Source organism: Notothenia rossii (assembly GCF_949606895.1).
Source record: "Notothenia rossii genome assembly, chromosome: 1".
Taxonomy (NCBI): Eukaryota; Metazoa; Chordata; class Actinopteri; order Perciformes; family Nototheniidae; genus Notothenia; species Notothenia rossii.
In genome coordinates this window covers 66,916,957-66,936,157 of record NC_136912.1, presented here as the reverse complement: position 1 = coordinate 66,936,157, position 19,201 = coordinate 66,916,957, and the positions used below count along the sequence as shown (strand labels likewise).

Sequence of the window (19,201 nt, the reverse complement as noted above, 5' to 3'; positions counted from 1 at the left end):
GTCACTTCCGCCAAACAAAGGCTGTCCCTATAGAGAGGCGAAGTCCCTCCCCTTGCGGGAGCCTCCATGGGACCCCGGAAGCGGAAAATTATACATTGAATTCAATGGAGAGAGAAAACGTATCTTTTGATCCCGTTTGAATTGTGCCACGAATGACACATATGATGTTTGTCAATTTAAAATAACATTTTGCAAGTCAAAAAAATTAAAATGTGTCGTAAAACTGTGAAGTAACACATTTTTTTGTGTTAAGCCGCTCAGTGAATACATGTCTCTGGTGTTGGAGATTTGGAGGATGTTTAAAACCAACCTCGTCTCCGCGTGTCGTTTGATAAGCTGGGTAAATTCGTAAAAAGGAAGGGATTAAGAAACACCAGAATGCAAGTGAAACAATAATCTTGTTTTAATGATACAAGGTAACAATACAAATACAAAGGAATCACGAAGCACTCTGCAGAGTACTCCGGGCTCAGGTTCTACCACGTGTGAGACAGGTCTCAGGAACGGCCGGTCAAAAACAAGAGCGCGAACCAGAGGAAAACACAGGCTTTCATACTAAAACACAGGAGGAGGTGTGTGCGTGCTTTCCCCCAGAGGTCATCTTATTGGGAGAGACCAACACATGGCCTGTCGCACCCAATCAGTGCGACACAGCAGAAGAAACCCGGAAACAAAAAGTCTCTTTCAGTTTGACGAAGACCAGACACCTTTTGGTGTCTGGTACGAACCTGCTCTAAACAACAAGTTTCCTTATCTTATTTCACATCTTGCAGCCAGCACACACACATCCCCTTTATGGCCCTTTGTCCCTGAGTCCATCTTCCCCCCTCAGGTTACCACACACAAGTTAAAAGTATGTTTTAAGATATCGTTGTTATAGTTGGCTAAATATACGTAATACATGTAAATCACTTTCATATCAATAGTAACGAAGAACACATTACCTATGCTCTTAAGCAGTATTAGAGATGCTTTTCAAATAGTCAAACTTCACACAGGCCTAATATAGAGAACACACTCATTTGTCCTACCGCCTTTCCATTTGTTTGAGCTATCGTTCACATCTTTACTTCAAATAAAAGGTTTCACATTGTATATTTCCAGCTTCCTTTACACATACTGTTATTATTAATACAAAGTAACCAAACACACACATCTATTGAAAACAAGTAGATTTCCCTGATAATTGACATGCTGAAAATCTTCGGAAGAATGTCCCTTCCCCCAGCTCTCTCCTCCCTGTCATAAAAGCTGCTTCCATTTCATATATAGTAATAAAACATGTTTAAGCTAATTTCTCCACAATGTTTGTAGCCATTTAGTACCCACACATGAAAGAATAAGAACAGAGGTATAGTTGAACAGTAATCATGTAGCACATATATTTACTGCAATGAAAACACACATATTTGCCCCAAGCATGTGTAACGCACCCCCTTCTTTTACGAGGGGCACATTCCAGAGTCTTGGAGCTATCCCCAAATTAGGATGTCCCCTGCTCCCATCCTTCTCTAAACACAAAGACTTCACCTCAATATATTGGGGAGGGAAAATATACTTTGTCCCTTCAAATTTAACTCACATGAATATATATAAGGTGACATTAAAATGAATATACCAGATTTAACTTTCCTGCCATACCACGTTACTTTAATACTTCAAATAATTCAACTTAATCCTGCACTGGTCCCGCACAATACGCGTCACCAACACAAAGATGACCGTCACGTTGGCACATTTCACCTCATTCTTTCAGAATGAGAATAAAAGTATAAAACGAGGTGAAAATCACTACAAGTCTGGGCACGTTGAGAGCTGTACATACACGAAAGGGGAGTTAGTCGGTTCTGTAAGAGCCAGCATGCGGGACCGGCTTTACAAGGTTTCGGTGAGTAATATGAGTGCAATGTTTAAGGTTAATGTCAGTCAATAAGGAGAATGAAAAAGAAGATGATGAACCACAGACCCAGCATATAATGACTGCAGTGTGCAGGGCTGTGTTCATTTATGTTACTGTTATCAATAGCATTAGTTGACTGAGAAAACCGTCAAGAAAAAAAGTTTAGCGATATTACGAGTCGACTAGCATAATACGAACCACGGCTGTGATTGACAACCTGGACAGCCAGTCAGAAGCTAGAATGCCAACCTAGAGAGCCAATCAGAACCTAGAACGGGTGTACTGTATACGGGTGTGTATGCTGTGGATAACATTAGTGTTCACAAGAACAAGGTACACTCCCGTGTTTTGTTTTAGTTGCTCTTCAGATTGAAGCGGCCTGTTTTATATCGACTATATGTGTGATCTCCTTTTTACATCTCGTTGTGTCATTTGAGTTTATTTGCTGTGTGTAGATTCAAGGATTTTGGTTATCTTGTCAATTTGTTTGGTTATCTAGGCACAGCTGTGTGTGACTCCCTCTGGTACACTGGTATGTGTTTTCCTAATGTAGAGAGCATTGATTAATTCATAAACTACACACTGAGTCTAGATCCTGACCAAATGCTTTTTTGTTGATCAAATGTTTTTCAAAAATGTAATACACATTTAAAAAAATACAATGTACAATCACAACCAATACAACACAAATTACAAAAAAATCAGAAAAAACAAACAACAACAATCAGACAAGAGGACAAAACTATGGAAAAATAAACCCTCCCACCCCCAGATCTGGACCATCCTTGTATTGCTCATTCAATCTATTATAGCATGTTAACAAACATGGTACTTACTTTATTTGTACAGATCTACATGGGAGAGGATGGCGTGATGCAGAGCGCTGTCTGTGGTTGTGCACGGGGGATGTACAAATGCAGCCACGCTGCAGCATTGGCAATATTTGCCATGTGGCAGATCAGCTCCACAGAAGTTGAGTGCCAGTGGAGGAAGCCTGGCACTTCAAAAGTAGTCCAGCCGGTGTCTCAACTCTACCAACAGCAAGAGGAGACCTACAACCCACTGGCCAGAGACATCACCACTGAGGAAGTAGACTTGTACAGGTCTGCACTGAGGGGCGCAGCGTGGCATGGCATGGCTTTTGTCACCTGAGCCAGAGCTGCAGCCTCAACATCAGGCCATTTTCAACGTGCCGGAGCTGGTGAAGGAGCGTGGGGGTCGGGGGCTTGAGGCAATTCTTGCCTCAATGCGACTGAGCAGAGACCAGCAAGCTGCCATCCAGACAGCCACCGTAGGACAGCGGACAAATCCTCAGTGGCAGTTACACAGGCAGGGCAGGTTGACAGCCAGCAATTTTGGTGCTGTGCTGAGGTCGGGACTTTCATCCACTCCATGCGCGTCCCTCATGAAGAGGGTGCTTGGGGGGTACAATTTAGACGGAGTCATGGCTGTCAACTGGGGAGTTGTAAACGAGGTGTGTTTGGCCAGTGTGTTTGGCCTTTTAAGTGTGACACATATGTAGTGATAAATGCTTCACCTGACCACTGTTCCTAAATAAAAAGAGTTTTCTGCATCGTCAGTCATTTTTTCCAAATAATTACCAATATTTCACAAATTCTTCATGTCAACTTAAGAGCACAGCTGTATGTTGAGTGTCAGCTTTGCTTGGTTCATCTTACTGGGGGGCAGCTACATGGATGTCGGTGCAGTCCACAATCATTTTGCAGTTGAAGGCAGAATGAATTTATTATTGACTCAGAATGAAGCACAACTTCATGTCATACAATACATTGACTTTATTTGTAACTGTGTAAAAAAATAAAGCATTTATTAGCAAGCAGGACCTGCAGGAACAGAGAATGGTGATGGATCAGAGTGAGAGCCTGAGTGCGAGAAAGCAGCATCCTTGCGTGTTGTTGAATCATCAGGGCCCCCCCCCCCCGCCCTTCAGCGGAATACGCCAACAAGGGCAGCTGATAGGGAGGGGGAGATGCGGCCTTTCCTTCAAAGTTGGAACTGATGAATCTGATCAGAGAGAAGTAGACTCCTCTGCTGCCTCGAGAAGTCCCCCAGGCCGCTGACGCCTCCTTCCAAGTCGTCTGCTGTAGGGATGTCCGCGAGGTCCTTTTCCTCCAGTCCGCTGATGCCTGCTTCCAAGTCGTCTGCTGTAGGGATGTCCGCGTTGACGATAGCCAGGTCCATCCTGATGTCCTCCAAGGTCCTAGCCGGAGTGTTCCTCGCCGCACACTGGCTCCAGTAGTACCAGATGTCCCCCTTTGCTCCTCGGCGGACGGCATGAGATGTCCTCTGGGTCACTCTGTAGAGGCCGGAGAACCTGGGGTTGAGTCACGTTCAGCCAGACGAACTCCGCTGTGTCGGCCTCCTGCTCCTCGGGTCCCCCTTTTGGCGTCAGGAACCTGTGTGGAGAAATCTGATACCCACCCCTCAAGTCTACGCTCAGTGCTTCTGGGCCCTCAGGTATTTGACCCACCACTGGTAGGCCACTTCAGAATTCTAATACTTGGCCTGTGTCAACCAAATAAACCCTAACATCTTCAGGTGAACTAAATAACATATCTCAATAGCTCTGAATTTCTGACAAGCATCTGTGTTATTATAAATGAAATCCTTGAGATTCAATTTCAAATCTAAATATAATATGAACTGCTAATGTCTCTGGTAATGGAACACACTAATGTTATGGATTAAAAACAACTAAAATCATGATACTGACAAAGTGAATAATTTCCAGGCGAGACTGCTTCTACCTGTCACTACTTGGATATTATCAAGCTGAAAAATGAATACAGAAATCCAACATACTGTCATCAAATGTCTTTCTATTATGACTTTAAATTAAATGTACATCCCCATAATGATCTAAACAGTCTATGGCTTTTACTTCTTTACCAGGCTAGTTACAAGATGTTGTCTAAATTAAATTCTATCTCATTACATTACTGTTTTAACTTAGCTGTAATATGTTCTTTCTACATTTCAAACCTCAGTTACTTTAATACCTGTTGAAATATTACAAAATTGTTTTCATTATCACAGTTCACCTTCTCATTCTCATTCTGGAATTACCTCTCTCAGTAGCCCCTTGGCCACTGATTCTGAATCTGTGTTACCTGTTATAACTCAATCAATATTAGAAACATGTCAACATTAATCAAACAGTATCTTATCCCCAGATATGGAGCAGGTTAAATCTAAAACTGTCAATCAATGGTCAGATTGAACATCTGAGTTGGGGCGGCAGGTTTCTTCCAGTCCCTAAATGAAAATATCCCACACTCCCCCTTTTTACACATGTACACATGTGTAACAAACTTCTGTATGGGAAGAAAACCTTCAGGTAACCAGTGGGTACAAGAAAATACCAAACATCATTCACAAAAGTACATCCATCATTTTTCACAGTAAACACTCCAGGGAAAATAAGTGTTCATTTCCAGCTGGCAGTCCTAAAAGAAACAGAATCTTTAGATTTTAGTTTGAGTTTTACATTTGCAAACCGCCAACTCCTGTGGGAATTAGAAACGGGTCACATGTGCGTTTTTCCAAATGCGTGGAATTGTAGGAAACCTGTGTTTCCCATTGAGCTCCAAAATAATGTATTAGTCCAAAGACATGCTCGGTTAGTTATTGTTTTAGAATCATGCAGTTACAATGATCACATGCAGAAATTCATTCACACCCACACTGTCAGGTTGTAAAGTCAAGTTTGGTCAGCCCCAGAGTCAGTCATTGATAGTGCTGTTCTCAAGTCATACTGTCAGTCAGGGTCAAAGGTCATTTGGTCTCAGTTTCATTGGCCATGTGTCGTGCTCTGCAGAGACTTTGATATTTCAGCAAAGGCCAGTATCCTCTGTCTACAAAAATCAGTCATATATGGAGCGCCATCATTTATTAATTCACGATTACCACCTTAAGTCAGATATCTCTAACTTGTCATCGGGACGGCTGCTTCCCACATTTCCTGCAACTTGGTACAAAACTCACTTCATAATAGTACTACTACTACTGCAATTTATTTACACCTAAGTAGTATTAAAATGTCTAATAAATGTAATTCAGAAACTTGTGTACATAACTATTATCTTGAGTCAAAACATTACTAGGATCTGTGTCGCTCTGCATTTCATAGCTCATTATACTCATTTATCTTCAATTCTGGTCTACTTAAAAACAATGTTAAACTCTTTAGCAGTGTGTGGAACCTTGGGTGTCTGAACATGCATCCACCACCCTTTACTTTATCAAGGATTAAAAACAGTTTCCATCCTAAAGCCCTCCTATGGTAATAACTATGCCACAATGGTGAAATCAATATTGTAACAAATGAGATCACTACTTTATTCACACATGAATAAAAATCTCTTGAAGAATGATTTATTAATATGATGGAAAGATTGAAGAATATGGTTCTACACTGTGCTACTCCAAAACACCCTCTGCTTAAAGTGTAGTGCATATTTCCCTCATGTCTCCCCCTCTAACCCTCAGTGTGTTTCTAGGATGATTTTCTCATTTTACATTAATAGTTTCCTCTTTACTGCTATTTTGAATTTACCAATCGATTAATTCATGGTTAATACCTCTTTTTATCTTTACTTATTTATCAAGTCAATTCAATTTCTGTAAATGTGGTGTCTTCTATGTGCGTTTTGTGAATAAGTGTGTTTATGTGTAAACTCACTCATTCCCGTTCTCCTTTTCTCCTCCCCTGGTTGTCTCAAGCCGTGACCCCGACCTCCTCACTTCAAATCGACTATGCCAACTCCTCTGATTCTGTCTTCTCTTCAGTCCATCAGCTCTTGAATCCATCCGCTGTAACTGTTTTAGACAGCCGTTGGCCCAGTCACATCGGCAGCCCACATCATGCCACTGTTCTTTGCACTGCATTGCATTTCATCTCCTCCTTTACAGTCTCTCTGCTGCTTCATGGAGGGCGGATTCTGCTCTCATGTCCCCCACTCTGCTCCTGTACCAAATCTCGTGGCTCAGCTTCATGCCCTGTCTGAGGGACTGATGAGAGTATTTCTGTATGTCAGCAAGCGGTTTGGTTCTGGATGCCTCAGGTGGAGACGGTTCAGCTCCGGTTCTCTGTCTGTTTGATGGAGAAGGAGGAGCCTCCTGTTGGGTTAGGTCTTTTGTCTGCTTGGAGGGACGGGGTCGTAGCCTTTCTAACTCAGAGGGGGAGTCCAGGTCCCGGGACGCATTATCCATAAGAGGTCTAGCACACTGAGATTTCTTTAAATCCAACCCTTTCCACTCTGTCTCTTTCTAATCATACTATCTGTCTTAGTTGCTAAATGCCATCTAAACAACACCATTAATGTCTACTAATGATATTACAAAAACTCCCTCTATAAACTGTTTCATCCATTGTTACATATCTACCCAACCTGACTCTTTCAGGAAACCATTTTCTTCCATAAATTGAAATACCTGTTTCAAGCATCACATATTTCACACACTACGAAAGAACATCTCCATACTTTCTCCAATATTTTAAATCCCACTGTTACTTAGAACAATAGTAAACCTGCAGAGCACACTGATCAGATCACAGTAATATAATTTGACTCAAGTGTAGGCCTATGTCTACTTTCCATTTTACTTATTACTTTTGGTGAATATTTATTTATATTGTCTAAATTCCTTGTCTATGATGTGCAAAAAGTTAAAGTATAAAAATGTGTTTTTCTCAATGTATTTACACTCCTCGGATTCTTGAGTTTACTCATCTCCTGGTGTTGTCGTTCCTAAAAATGTTAGCAAACACAAAACTCCCACTACAACATTTATAGATAAATTGATCTAGCAAAATGAACTCTTTTCTAATTCAAAATGTGACAAAAGAACAATGATTTGTCTTTCACAAGATGGTGGTCTAACAGAATGACTCTTGACCTCATGGGGTCAAATAGATTTAGCCATGAGGCGGCTGACTTTAAAATGAACTGGGACAAAGAAACCACATGCATGTGGGTACATTATAGTTAGGACAAATACCATGAAATTCACAACGTAATGCAACGGTATCAATCAGTTCTCAAAGACTATATTTAAATAACAGCAAATCATTGTTTATTTATTTCAATATATCTACCACTTCAAACCACACTTTGATCTGTTAATTTTCTATGTATTTCCTTCCAACTTCAGATCACTAGAGAAAAAAGCAAGCAGACACACTCCGGGCTGCTGCTGCTGCTCTCGAGAGGAAAAAGGGTGGGGGGAACTCTCACAGACAAATACTGACACCCCCTTCTTTTTCCCCTGCTGTAGCTCTCAGCCTCCTTTGGAAAAGGGGGGCTTCTTTCAACAATTAACACTTCTGCTATCCTTTTATTCAATTTTTCTGCTTGAACCCACTGTCCTCGTAAGCTCTTAACTCACGCTCCTCTCGTTAAAATTCTCCATTCATTATGACTTCGTATCTATTCATCTGACTTAGGCTGTTTCTGTTACCAGTAAATATTCACAGACTTCATATCTATTGATCTTACTGTCTTTGGTACCAGTAAATATTCACAGAAAAAATTTTCCCCGTACAGTCTATTCAGCTTTTATTGTCCGATGTTTATTCCAACAAGTTTAGCAAGCCTCTCAGCGCGCTTCAACACCGTCTTTCAACGATGTGACGCTGACATGGAGTCGTAACCCAGGCTTACAGAACTCTTTATCGTGACGTTTGGCTTTATAGATTCAACCCCCAGAACAAAAGATTAATGAGGTCCGGTCACTTCAAAATTGCTTTTTGAAGGTTGCGTTACTCTCCCTTGGATGTACTTATAACTCAACTTCGATTCCTATGAACCTAAGAATTGTTATTCAGATTCGTCTCCTGGATGCCGTCTGAAAACGGTCACTGGACGTCCCCCAACGAGTCTTCAGCCGTCTCCTTTCTGAAAAAAGTACGGGGCCTTTCACCTTCGTCTTACATACCTCGTTGATTCACTTTTATGTTATATAACTTTCCTACCTATCTAAAATATGTATTTGTATATTCCACCGCAACAACTATGACACCGGAATATGTCTCTGACAACTCTAAAATTTAGTTCAGCCAATTACAGACCTTCGATAGAAACAGGCTTGTCTGCTCACCTTTCAATTGTAGGATCCTCGTTTTAGTTGTCAGAGATTATTCTAGGCCTCTTCTCCGGACCATTCGTCCGCTTGCCGCTGGTGGTCTCTTCCCCGAAAACACCACACTCAGACACGTCGGGGCACCATTTGTTGGAGATTTGGAGGATGTTTAAAACCAACCTCGTCTCCGCGTGTCGTTTGATAAGCTGGGTAAATTCGTAAAAAGGAAGGGATTAAGAAATACCAGAATGCAAGTGAAACAATAATCTTGTTTTAATGATACAAGGTAACAATACAAATACAAAGGAATCACGAAGCACTCTGCAGAGTACTCCGGGCTCAGGTTCTACCACGTGTGAGACAGGTCTCAGGAACGGCCGGTCAAAAACAAGAGCGCGAACCAAAGGAAAACACAGGCTTTCATACTAAAACACAGGAGGAGGTGTGTGCGTGCTTTCCCCCAGAGGTCATCTTATTGGGAGAGACCAACACATGGCCTGTCGCACCCAATCAGTGCGACACAGCAGAAGAAACCCGGAAACAAAAAGTCTCTTTCAGTTTGACGAAGACCAGACACCTTTTGGTGTCTGGTACGAACCTGCTCTAAACAACAAGTTTCCTTATCTTATTTCACATCTTGCAGCCAGCACACACACATCCCCTTTTATGGCCCTTTGTCCCTGAGTCCATCTTCCCCCCTCAGGTTACCACACACAAGTTAAAAGTATGTTTTAAGATATAGTTGTTATAGTTGGCTAAATATACGTAATACATGTAAATCACTTTCATATCAGTCGTAACGAAGAACACATTACCTATGCTCTTAAGCAGTATTAGAGATGCTTTTCAAATAGTCAAACTTCACACAGGCCTAATATAGAGAACACACTCATTTGTCCTACCGCCTTTCCATTTGTTTGAGCTATCGTTCACATCTTTACTTCAAATAAAAGGTTTCACATTGTATATTTCCAGCTTCCTTTACACATACTGTTATTATTAATACAAAGTAACCAACCACACACATCTATTGAAAACAAGTAGATTTCCCTGATAATTGACATGCTGAAAATCTTCGGAAGAATGTCCCCTCCCCCAGCTCTCTCCTCCCTGTCATAAAAGCTGCTTCCATTTCATATATAGTAATAAAACATGTTTAAGCTAATTTCTCCACAATGTTTGTAGCCATTTAGTACCCACACATGAAAGAATAAGAACAGAGGTATAGTTGAACAGTAATCATGTAGCACATATATTTACTGCAATGAAAACACACATATTTGCCCCAAGCATGTGTAACGCACCCCCTTCTTTTACGAGCAGCACATTCCAGAGTCTTGGAGCTATCCCCAAATTAGGATGTCCCCTGCTCCCATCCTTCTCTAAACACAAAGACTTCACCTCAATATATTGGGGAGGGAAAATATACTTTGTCCCTTCAAATCTAACTCACATGAATATATATAAGGTGACATTAAAATGAATATACCAGATTTAACTTTCCTGCCATACCACGTTACTTTAATACTTCAAATAATTCAACTTAATCCTGCACTGGTCCCGCACAATACGCGTCACCAACACAAAGATGACCGTCACGTTGGCACATTTCACCTCATTCTTTCAGAATGAGAATAAAAGTATAAAACAAGGTGAAAATCACTACAAGTCTGGGCACGTTGAGAGCTGTACAAACACGAAAGGGGAGTTAGTCGGTTCTGTAAGAGCCAGCATGCGGGACCGGCTTTACAAGGTTTCGGTGAGTAATATGAGTGCAATGTTTAAGGTTAATGTCAGTCAATAAGGAGAATGAAAAAGAAGATGATGAACCACAGACCCGGCATATAATGACTGCAGTGTGCAGGGCTGTGTTAATTTATGTTACTGTTATCAATAGCATTAGTTGACTGAGAAAACCGTCAAGAAAAAAAGTTTAGCGATGTTACGAGTCGACTAGCATAATATGAACCACGGCCATGATTGATAACCTGGACAGCCAGTCAGAAGCTAGAATGCCAACCTAGAGAGCCAATCAGAACCTAGAACGGGTGTACTGTATACGGGTGTGTATGCTGTGGATAACATTAGTGTTCACAAGAACAAGGTACACTCCCGTGTTTTGTTTTAGTTGCTCTTCAGATTGAAGCGGCCAGTTTTATATTGACTATATGTGTGATCTCCTTTTTACATCTCGTTGTGTCATTTGAGTTTATTTGCTGTGTGTAGATTCAAGGATTTTGGTTATCTTGTCAATTTGTTTGGTTATCTAGGCACAGCTGTGTGTGACTCCCTCTGGTACACTGGTATGTGTTTTCCTAATGTAGAGAGCATTGATTAATTCATAAACTACACACTGTGTCTAGATCCTGACCAAATCCTTTTTTGTTGATCAAATGTTTTTCAAAAATGTAATACACATTTAAAAAAATACAATGTACAATCACAACCAATACAACACAAATTACAAAAAATTCAGAAAAAATAAACAACAACAATCAGACAAGAGGACAAAACTATGGAAAAATAAACCCTCCCACCCCCAGATCTGGACCATCCTTGTATTGCTCATTCAATCTATTATAGCATGTTAACAAACATGGTACTTACTTTATTTGTACAGATCTACATGGGAGAGGATGGCGTGATGCAGAGCGCTGTCTGTGGTTGTGCATGGGGGATGTACAAATGCAGCCACGCTGCAGCATTGGCAATATTTGCCATGTGGCAGATCAGCTCCACAGAAGTTGAGTGCCAGTGGAGGAAGCCTGGCACTTCAAAAGTAGTCCAGCCGGTGTCTCAACTCTACCAACAGCAAGAGGAGACATACAACCCACTGGCCAGAGACATCGCCACTGAGGAAGTAGACTTGTTCAGGTCTGCACTGAGGGGCGCAGCGTGGCATGGCATGGCTTTTGTCACCTGAGCCAGAGCTGCAGCCTCAACATCAGGCCATTTTCAACGTGCCGGAGCTGGTGAAGGAGCGTGGGGGTCGGGGGCTTGAGGCAAATCTTGCCTCAATGCGACTGAGCAGAGACCAGCAAGCTGCCATCCAGACAGCCACCGTAGGACAGCGGACAAATCCTCAGTGGCAGTTACACAGGCAGGGCAGGTTGACAGCCAGCAATTTTGGTGCTGTGCTGAGGTCGGGACTTTCATCCACTCCATGCGCGTCCCTCATGAAGAGGGTGCTTGGGGGGTACAATTTAGACGGAGTCATGGCTGTCAACTGGGGAGTTGTAAACGAGGTGTGTTTGGCCAGTGTGTTTGGCCTTTTAAGTGTGACACATATGTAGTGATAAATGCTTCACCTGACCACTGTTCCTAAATAAAAAGAGTTTTCTGCATCGTCAGTCATTTTTTCCAAATAATTACCAATATTTCACAAATTCTTCATCTCAACTTAAGAGCACAGCTCTATGTTGAGTGTCAGCTTTGCTTGGTTCATCTTACTGGGGGGCAGCTACATGGATGTCGGTGCAGTCCACAATCATTTTGCAGTTGAAGGCAGAATGAATTTATTATTGACTCAGAATGAAGCACAACTTCATGTCATACAATACATTGACTTTATTTGTAACTGTGTAAAAAAATAAAGCATTTATTAGCAAGCAGGACCTGCAGGAACAGAGAACGGTGATGGATGGAGCTGGGAAGAGAGAAGAATAAAGAAAACATCAACTTTATTATCGGATATTAAAAATTCAATTTCAAAACAAGTTGCCGCTCCTACAGTTTTCTAGTATGTAAAGATGATTTCACATGACCTATGCAAAATATCACACTCAATACATGTGTCTCTCTGGGGGGTGCATTGTTCCTTTGATTTCTATAAATAATATACCATAACCAAATACTATTACGTACAGTGGAAATCAGGTTGCCAGAGCAGGTCAGTCCAGTGTGCATGTTCCTCAGGGTCTCAGCAGTTACAGGTGAGGTAAAGAAAATAAAAGAGAAAAAGGTCAGTAACAACACTTTAAAGTAACAACACTGAATAATTATCTATTTTAATAATTTTCTCTCAGTAATCACTCAACTACTGTCTTTCCAACAAACAGATTGACTCACTCCCACTGTCATCACAATGACACATGTCCAGAAGAATGTCATGCAAAGCTCCCTGCCTGCCTGCCTTCCTTCGACTCTCCCTGAACTGCTTCCTTAGCACCCGGTGGAGGGCGCAGTAGGCCACTCTTCAAATGTTTCACGAAATACTTACCATGATGACTACTCTTACTGTTTAACATTTTGGTGTACTTCATGTAATAAAATAACAACTTAATGGTAAGGCTACTAAAAATGACAAGGCTAAGTAATGTAATGCTAACTAACGTGCTCGCTACTCGTCGCTACTAGCTAGGTAGCTAACTTGACTATGTTCCATGCACAACATGTATATTACCTATGATATTACCTGATATGTCTGATCCAGCGACTCCTGGTCCTTTCATAAGAGGGGAAGCGATAGAACGAGCAAGTGGTATGATCACTTTTGTGATTACAACATGGTACAAAGCACACAGGCATCTTGTAAAAGTGAATTTATTGGAGCAATCTCTTATATTTATTGGAAGGAATAAATCAGTTATGAAATCTTCTTCTTCGCTTTAATTACGAGTCGCAACCACTTGGAGCACACCATTCTCTGTTCCTGCAGGTCCTGCTTGCTAATAAATGCTTTATTTTTTTACACAGTTACAAATAAAGTCAATGTATTGTATGACATGAAGTTGTGCTTCATTCTGAGTCAATAATAAATTCATTCTGCCTTCAACTGCAAAATGATTGTGGACTGCACCGACATCCATGTAGCTGCCCCCCAGTAAGATGAACCAAGCAAAGCTGACACTCAACATAGAGCTGTGCTCTTAAGTTGAGATGAAGAATTTGTGAAATATTGGTAATTATTTGGAAAAAATGACTGACGATGCAGAAAACTTTTTTTATTTAGGAACAGTGGTCAGGTGAAGCATTTATCACTACATATGTGTCACACTTAAAAGGCCAAACACACTGGCCAAACACACCTCGTTTACAACTCCCCAGTTGACAGCCATGACTCCGTCTAAATTGTACCCCCCAAGCACCCTCTTCATGAGGGACGCGCATGGAGTGGATGAAAGTCCCGACCTCAGCACAGCACCAAAATTGCTGGCTGTCAACCTGCCCTGCCTGTGTAACTGCCACTGAGGATTTGTCCGCTGTCCTACGGTGGCTGTCTGGATGGCAGCTTGCTGGTCTCTGCTCAGTCGCATTGAGGCAAGATTTGCCTCAAGCCCCCGACCCCCACGCTCCTTCACCAGCTCCGGCACGTTGAAAATGGCCTGATGTTGAGGCTGCAGCTCTGGCTCAGGTGACAAAAGCCATGCCATGCCACGCTGCGCCCCTCAGTGGAGACCTGAACAAGTCTACTTCCTCAGTGGCGATGTCTCTGGCCAGTGGGTTGTAGGTTTCCTCTTGCTGTTGGTAGAGTTGAGACACCGGCTGGACTACTTTTGAAGTGCCAGGCTTCCTCCACTGGCACTCAACTTCTGTGGAGCTGATCTGCCACATGGCAAATATTGCCAATGCTGCAGCGTGGCTGCATTTGTACATCCCCCGTGCACAACCACAGACAGCGCTCTGCATCACGCCATCCTCTCCCATGTAGATCTGTACAAATAAAGTAAGTACCATGTTTGTTAACATGCTATAATAGATTGAATGAGCAATAGAAGGATGGTCCAGATCTGGGGGTGGGAGGGTTTATTTTTCCATAGTTTTGTCCTCTTGTCTGATTGTTGTTGTTTGTTTTTTCTGATTTTTTTGTAATTTGTGTTGTATTGGTTGTGATTGTACATTGTATTTTTTTAAATGTGTATTACATTTTTGAAAAACATTTGATCAACAAAAAAGGATTTGGTCAGGACCTAGACTCAGTGTGTAGTTTATGAATTAATCAATGCTCTCTACATTAGGAAAACATACCAGTGTACCAGAGGGAGTCACACACAGCTGTGCCTAGATAACCAAACAAATTGACAAGATAACCAAAATCCTTGAATCTACACACAGCAAATAAACTCAAATGACACAACGAGATGTAAAAAGGAGATCACACATATAGTCGATATAAAACTGGCCGCTTCAATCTGAAGAGCAACTAAAACAAAACACGGGAGTGTACCTTGTTCTTGTGAACACTAATGTTATCCACAGCATACACACCCGTATACAGTACACCCGTTCTAGGTTCTGATTGGCTCTCTAGGTTGGCATTCTAGCTTCTGACTGGCTGTCCAGGTTGTCAATCACAGCCGTGGTTCATATTATGCTAGTCGACTCGTAACATCGCTAAACTTTTTTTCTTGACGGTTTTCTCAGTCAACTAATGCTATTGATAACAGTAACATAAATTAACACAGCCCTGCACACTGCAGTCATTATATGCCGGGTCTGTGGTTCATCATCTTCTTTTTCATTCTCCTCCTTATTGACTGACATTAACCTTAAACATTGCGCTCATATTACTCACCGAAACCTTGTAAAGCCGGTCCCGCATGCTGGCTCTTACAGAACCGACTAACTCCCCTTTCGTGTTTGTACAGCTCTCAACGTGCCCAGACTTGTAGTGATTTTCACCTTGTTTTATACTTTTATTCTCATTCTGAAAGAATGAGGTGAAATGTGCCAACGTGACGGTCATCTTTGTGTTGGTGACGCGTATTGTGCGGGACCAGAGACATGTAGTTCACTGAGCGGCTTAACACAAAAACATTTGTTACTTCACAGTTTTACGACACATTTTAATTTTTTTGACTTGCAAAATGTTCTTTTAAATTGACAAACATCATATATGTCATTCGTGGCACAATTCAAACGGGATCAAAAGATACGTTTTCTCTCTCCATTGAATTCAATGTATAATTTTCCGCTTCCGGGGTCCCATGGAGGCTCCCGGAAGGGGAGGGACTTCTTCTCTCTATTTAAAAAAAGGACAAGACTCCTCCGAATGCGGCCCGCAAATGCAGCCTTCTTTTCACAGATTTAGAGGATACATCTGATGTACACTCCGCAGTGTACCATATCCCAGGATGCAACAGGTGACGGTGACGAATGAGTTTAAAAAAATATATATGGCTTGTAACGTCCCATCAACGGCTACAACGGTTTCAGCTGGATTCGTTTTTAAATGTACTCACCCAAATAGTAAACGACATGAAAGAAAAGTAAACCTATTTAATTTGTGTATTTAAATATACAGTACGGGCAATTGGAGATGTCTTCTTTATATTACATACAGAAAATAATATGAAGTGAAAATATTTCTAAACCCTGTTTGGTTTTCATATTGTTGGGATTCATTATAAAGCTAATTTATTTATTTAACTGCTTTTTTTATACAAATCTTACTGCAACAATTTTGTTTTGATAGGGAGCAAGGAGCAGACTGCGCAATTTATCCAGATGCGCGGGGAGAATGAAGCCCTCTTCACGGGGGCCTGTTGCGACCTCGGGAAAATAATTTAAACATATTATATAACACCAAAATAAGTACAGCTAGATCTGACTCCATATTGAACAGTTTTGAAAACAGTTTTGAAAACAGTTTTGAAAACAGTTTGAAAACAGTTTGAAAACAGTTTGAAAATATTTTGCCTAGTGTCAGAAATTATTACCGGTGTCGGTACCAGATGTGTTCGGGGTACCATATGTGTTCGGGGTCCGTCTCTTACCAGTGACGTCACGACGTCACGACGTAATGACGTCACGCATTGTGATTGGCTCTACGGTAATTTACCCACGCTGTCTAGAGTATAGAGGGTTTTTTTGATCATTACATTACATTGTATTTAGCTGACGCTTAAGTGCATTCGACCAACAAGATAAAAACTTGAAGAAATACAATAAAACTTGAAGAAAAACAAAGACGAATGAGGAGAAGAACAAGAGAAATCGAAGGTAAGAAGTATATAACGTAATATGGTAGGTAATATGTAATATGTTCAGTGCCTTTGTTACGTTAGTTCAAACAGTAACAACGGACTATTTTTCTTAGCGTATGCATGTCAATTTAAATCAATACATACAACTATTTCACATGTACAATATTTTCTTAGCCCTAATACTTAATACTACTTATTTCGTTTTGATTGTTATATTTGATTATATTATATATTATCAATAAATTATATATTATATATCAATATGATATACTTTTCTATATAATAGATTATCAAAAAAAGTATTTATTAAGTAAGGGATAATGTGCAGCAATCAAAATCAAGTCCACAATCGAATCCATAAAGACAAAGTAAATCTGTTTACAGTTGTTTCATATGGATGTTGAGAGGTATCCATATATCTCTTCATTTTGCTCTCAAAGTGCACCAGATTGATGCATTTAACTTCAATATTTAAAAAAAATCACTCCAAAGGGAGTGCTTGTTCTTCCTTCTGTCTCTCTGAATCTGTGTAAATGGTAAATGGTAAATGGACTGTACTTATATAGCGCTTTATCCAGTCTTTAAGACCCCTCAAAGCGCTTTACATACTACATGTCATTCACCCATTCACACCCATTCATACAGAGCAGTGTACCTTACTCTATAGGACCTAACATTCATACACATTCACACACCGTTGGCCATGCCATCGGGAGCAACTCAGGGTTAAGTATCTTGCCCAAGGATACATCGACATGTTGACTGCATGGGCTGGGATCGAACCCACAACCTTCTGGTTGAAAGACGACCGCACTCCCTCGCAGCCACAGTGTGTATTCTCATGTTCCGATTAACCCAGCCAAATTTTTCTTCTTTTGTGTCTTGATGTGATCTTGAGTCGAGGCTGATCCTCTTGCTGTGGTCCCGCATCCTGGATCCTCTATCCTGAGTTCTGGATTAAGTCGTGGACTTCGGGTCGTGGCTGAACCTGTCTCTGCGGTCCTGCCTGGGTCTCGTCGTGCTGCCTCCCTGAAGGCTCCCATAGGATTGTTGACATCTTCGTGGATTCATCCTATTATTATAGACGCATGCATTTCCTGACATTTGGTCTACCTATGTTGCAAATGTATTATCTCCTCGGCTTACACACGGCATCTATTGCACGTCTGTCCGTCCTGGGAGAGGGATCCCTCTTCTGTTGCTCTCCCTGAGGTTTCTCCCATTTTTCCCTTTAAACTGTGGGTTTTCTCTGGAAGTTTTTCCTTGTACGATGTGAGGGTCTAAGGACAAAGGGTGTCGTTTTCTTCTCATACTGATATTCTGAACAAACTGCTGTTGTATTAGCTGTAAAATGTCTTTACTGTAGGGTATTTTTTATTATTTGTACAGCACTTTGGCTCGTGCAAAAATCGTTTATAAATGTGCTATATAAATAAAACTTGATTTGATTGATTTGATTTGAAAGGGTGTGCGCCAAGGTTCCATATTAGGACCAAAAATTTCACCATATACTGTATGTAAATAATCTCGAATAATCTTTCAAATGCTGCTTTCCATTTTTATGCAGATGATACTGTTATTTATTGTTCATCCTCTTCTATAGAGCAAAGTCTTGATTTCCTCCAGTCTGCCTTTGATGTTATTCCATCCCATTTATCTCAACTCAAGTTAGTATTAAATGCAGACAACTCCAAACTCATGATATTCTCAAATGGCAAAAAGTTAACTTATTTTCTCCCCAACATTTGTACTGTTCAAGGGACTGACATTGACATTGAAAGGGTCACTACATACACATATCTAGGTTTTATTATTGATCAGAACTTATCTTTCAAGTCACACACTGAAAATGTTGTTTTAAAATTAGGTTTCTCCTTTCAGACAAGGAAACATTTGATCTCTGCAACGTTTTTACCAGTATTGGATTCTGGTGATCTGCTTTACATTAATGCCTCTGACCAGTGCCTAAAGAGTTGGGATACTGTGTACCATTGTGCATTATGTTTTATTACATATATATATATATAACCTTTATTTATCCAGGTAAAATCCTATTGAGATCAATGATCTATTTTTCAAGGGAGACCTGCAGCAGTAGGTTCCACATGAAGACATAAAAACATAAACAACAGAACAACAAAAGGACATCATACAGCAAAAAATACAGGGATTACAATTTACATATCTATCCACATGTACAGGTACCAACAGCATCTGACTGTGGAGCATCCAACCGAGCTTTAAAAACATGTAGTGGTACCAGCTTGGTAATTTT

At 40.9% G+C, this 19,201-nt stretch overlaps 2 long non-coding RNA genes across 2 annotated transcripts in view; both read right to left on the bottom strand.

The window, feature by feature from the left end:
• Positions 1-385: 385 nt before the first annotated feature.
• The window catches only part of LOC307024642, a 21,009-nt gene continuing 2,193 nt past the window's right edge, over positions 386-19,201 (bottom strand). The window contains exon 2 of the long non-coding RNA XR_013803948.1: positions 386-9,207. This is a non-coding gene — a long non-coding RNA (uncharacterized lncRNA). The remainder of the gene's footprint in view (positions 9,208-19,201) is intronic.
• On the bottom strand, positions 12,500-13,652 carry LOC307024693. Its single transcript, XR_013803960.1, has 2 exons — positions 12,866-13,652; positions 12,500-12,647 (listed from the first exon to the last, which is right to left on the bottom strand). It is a non-coding gene; the product is annotated as an uncharacterized lncRNA (long non-coding RNA).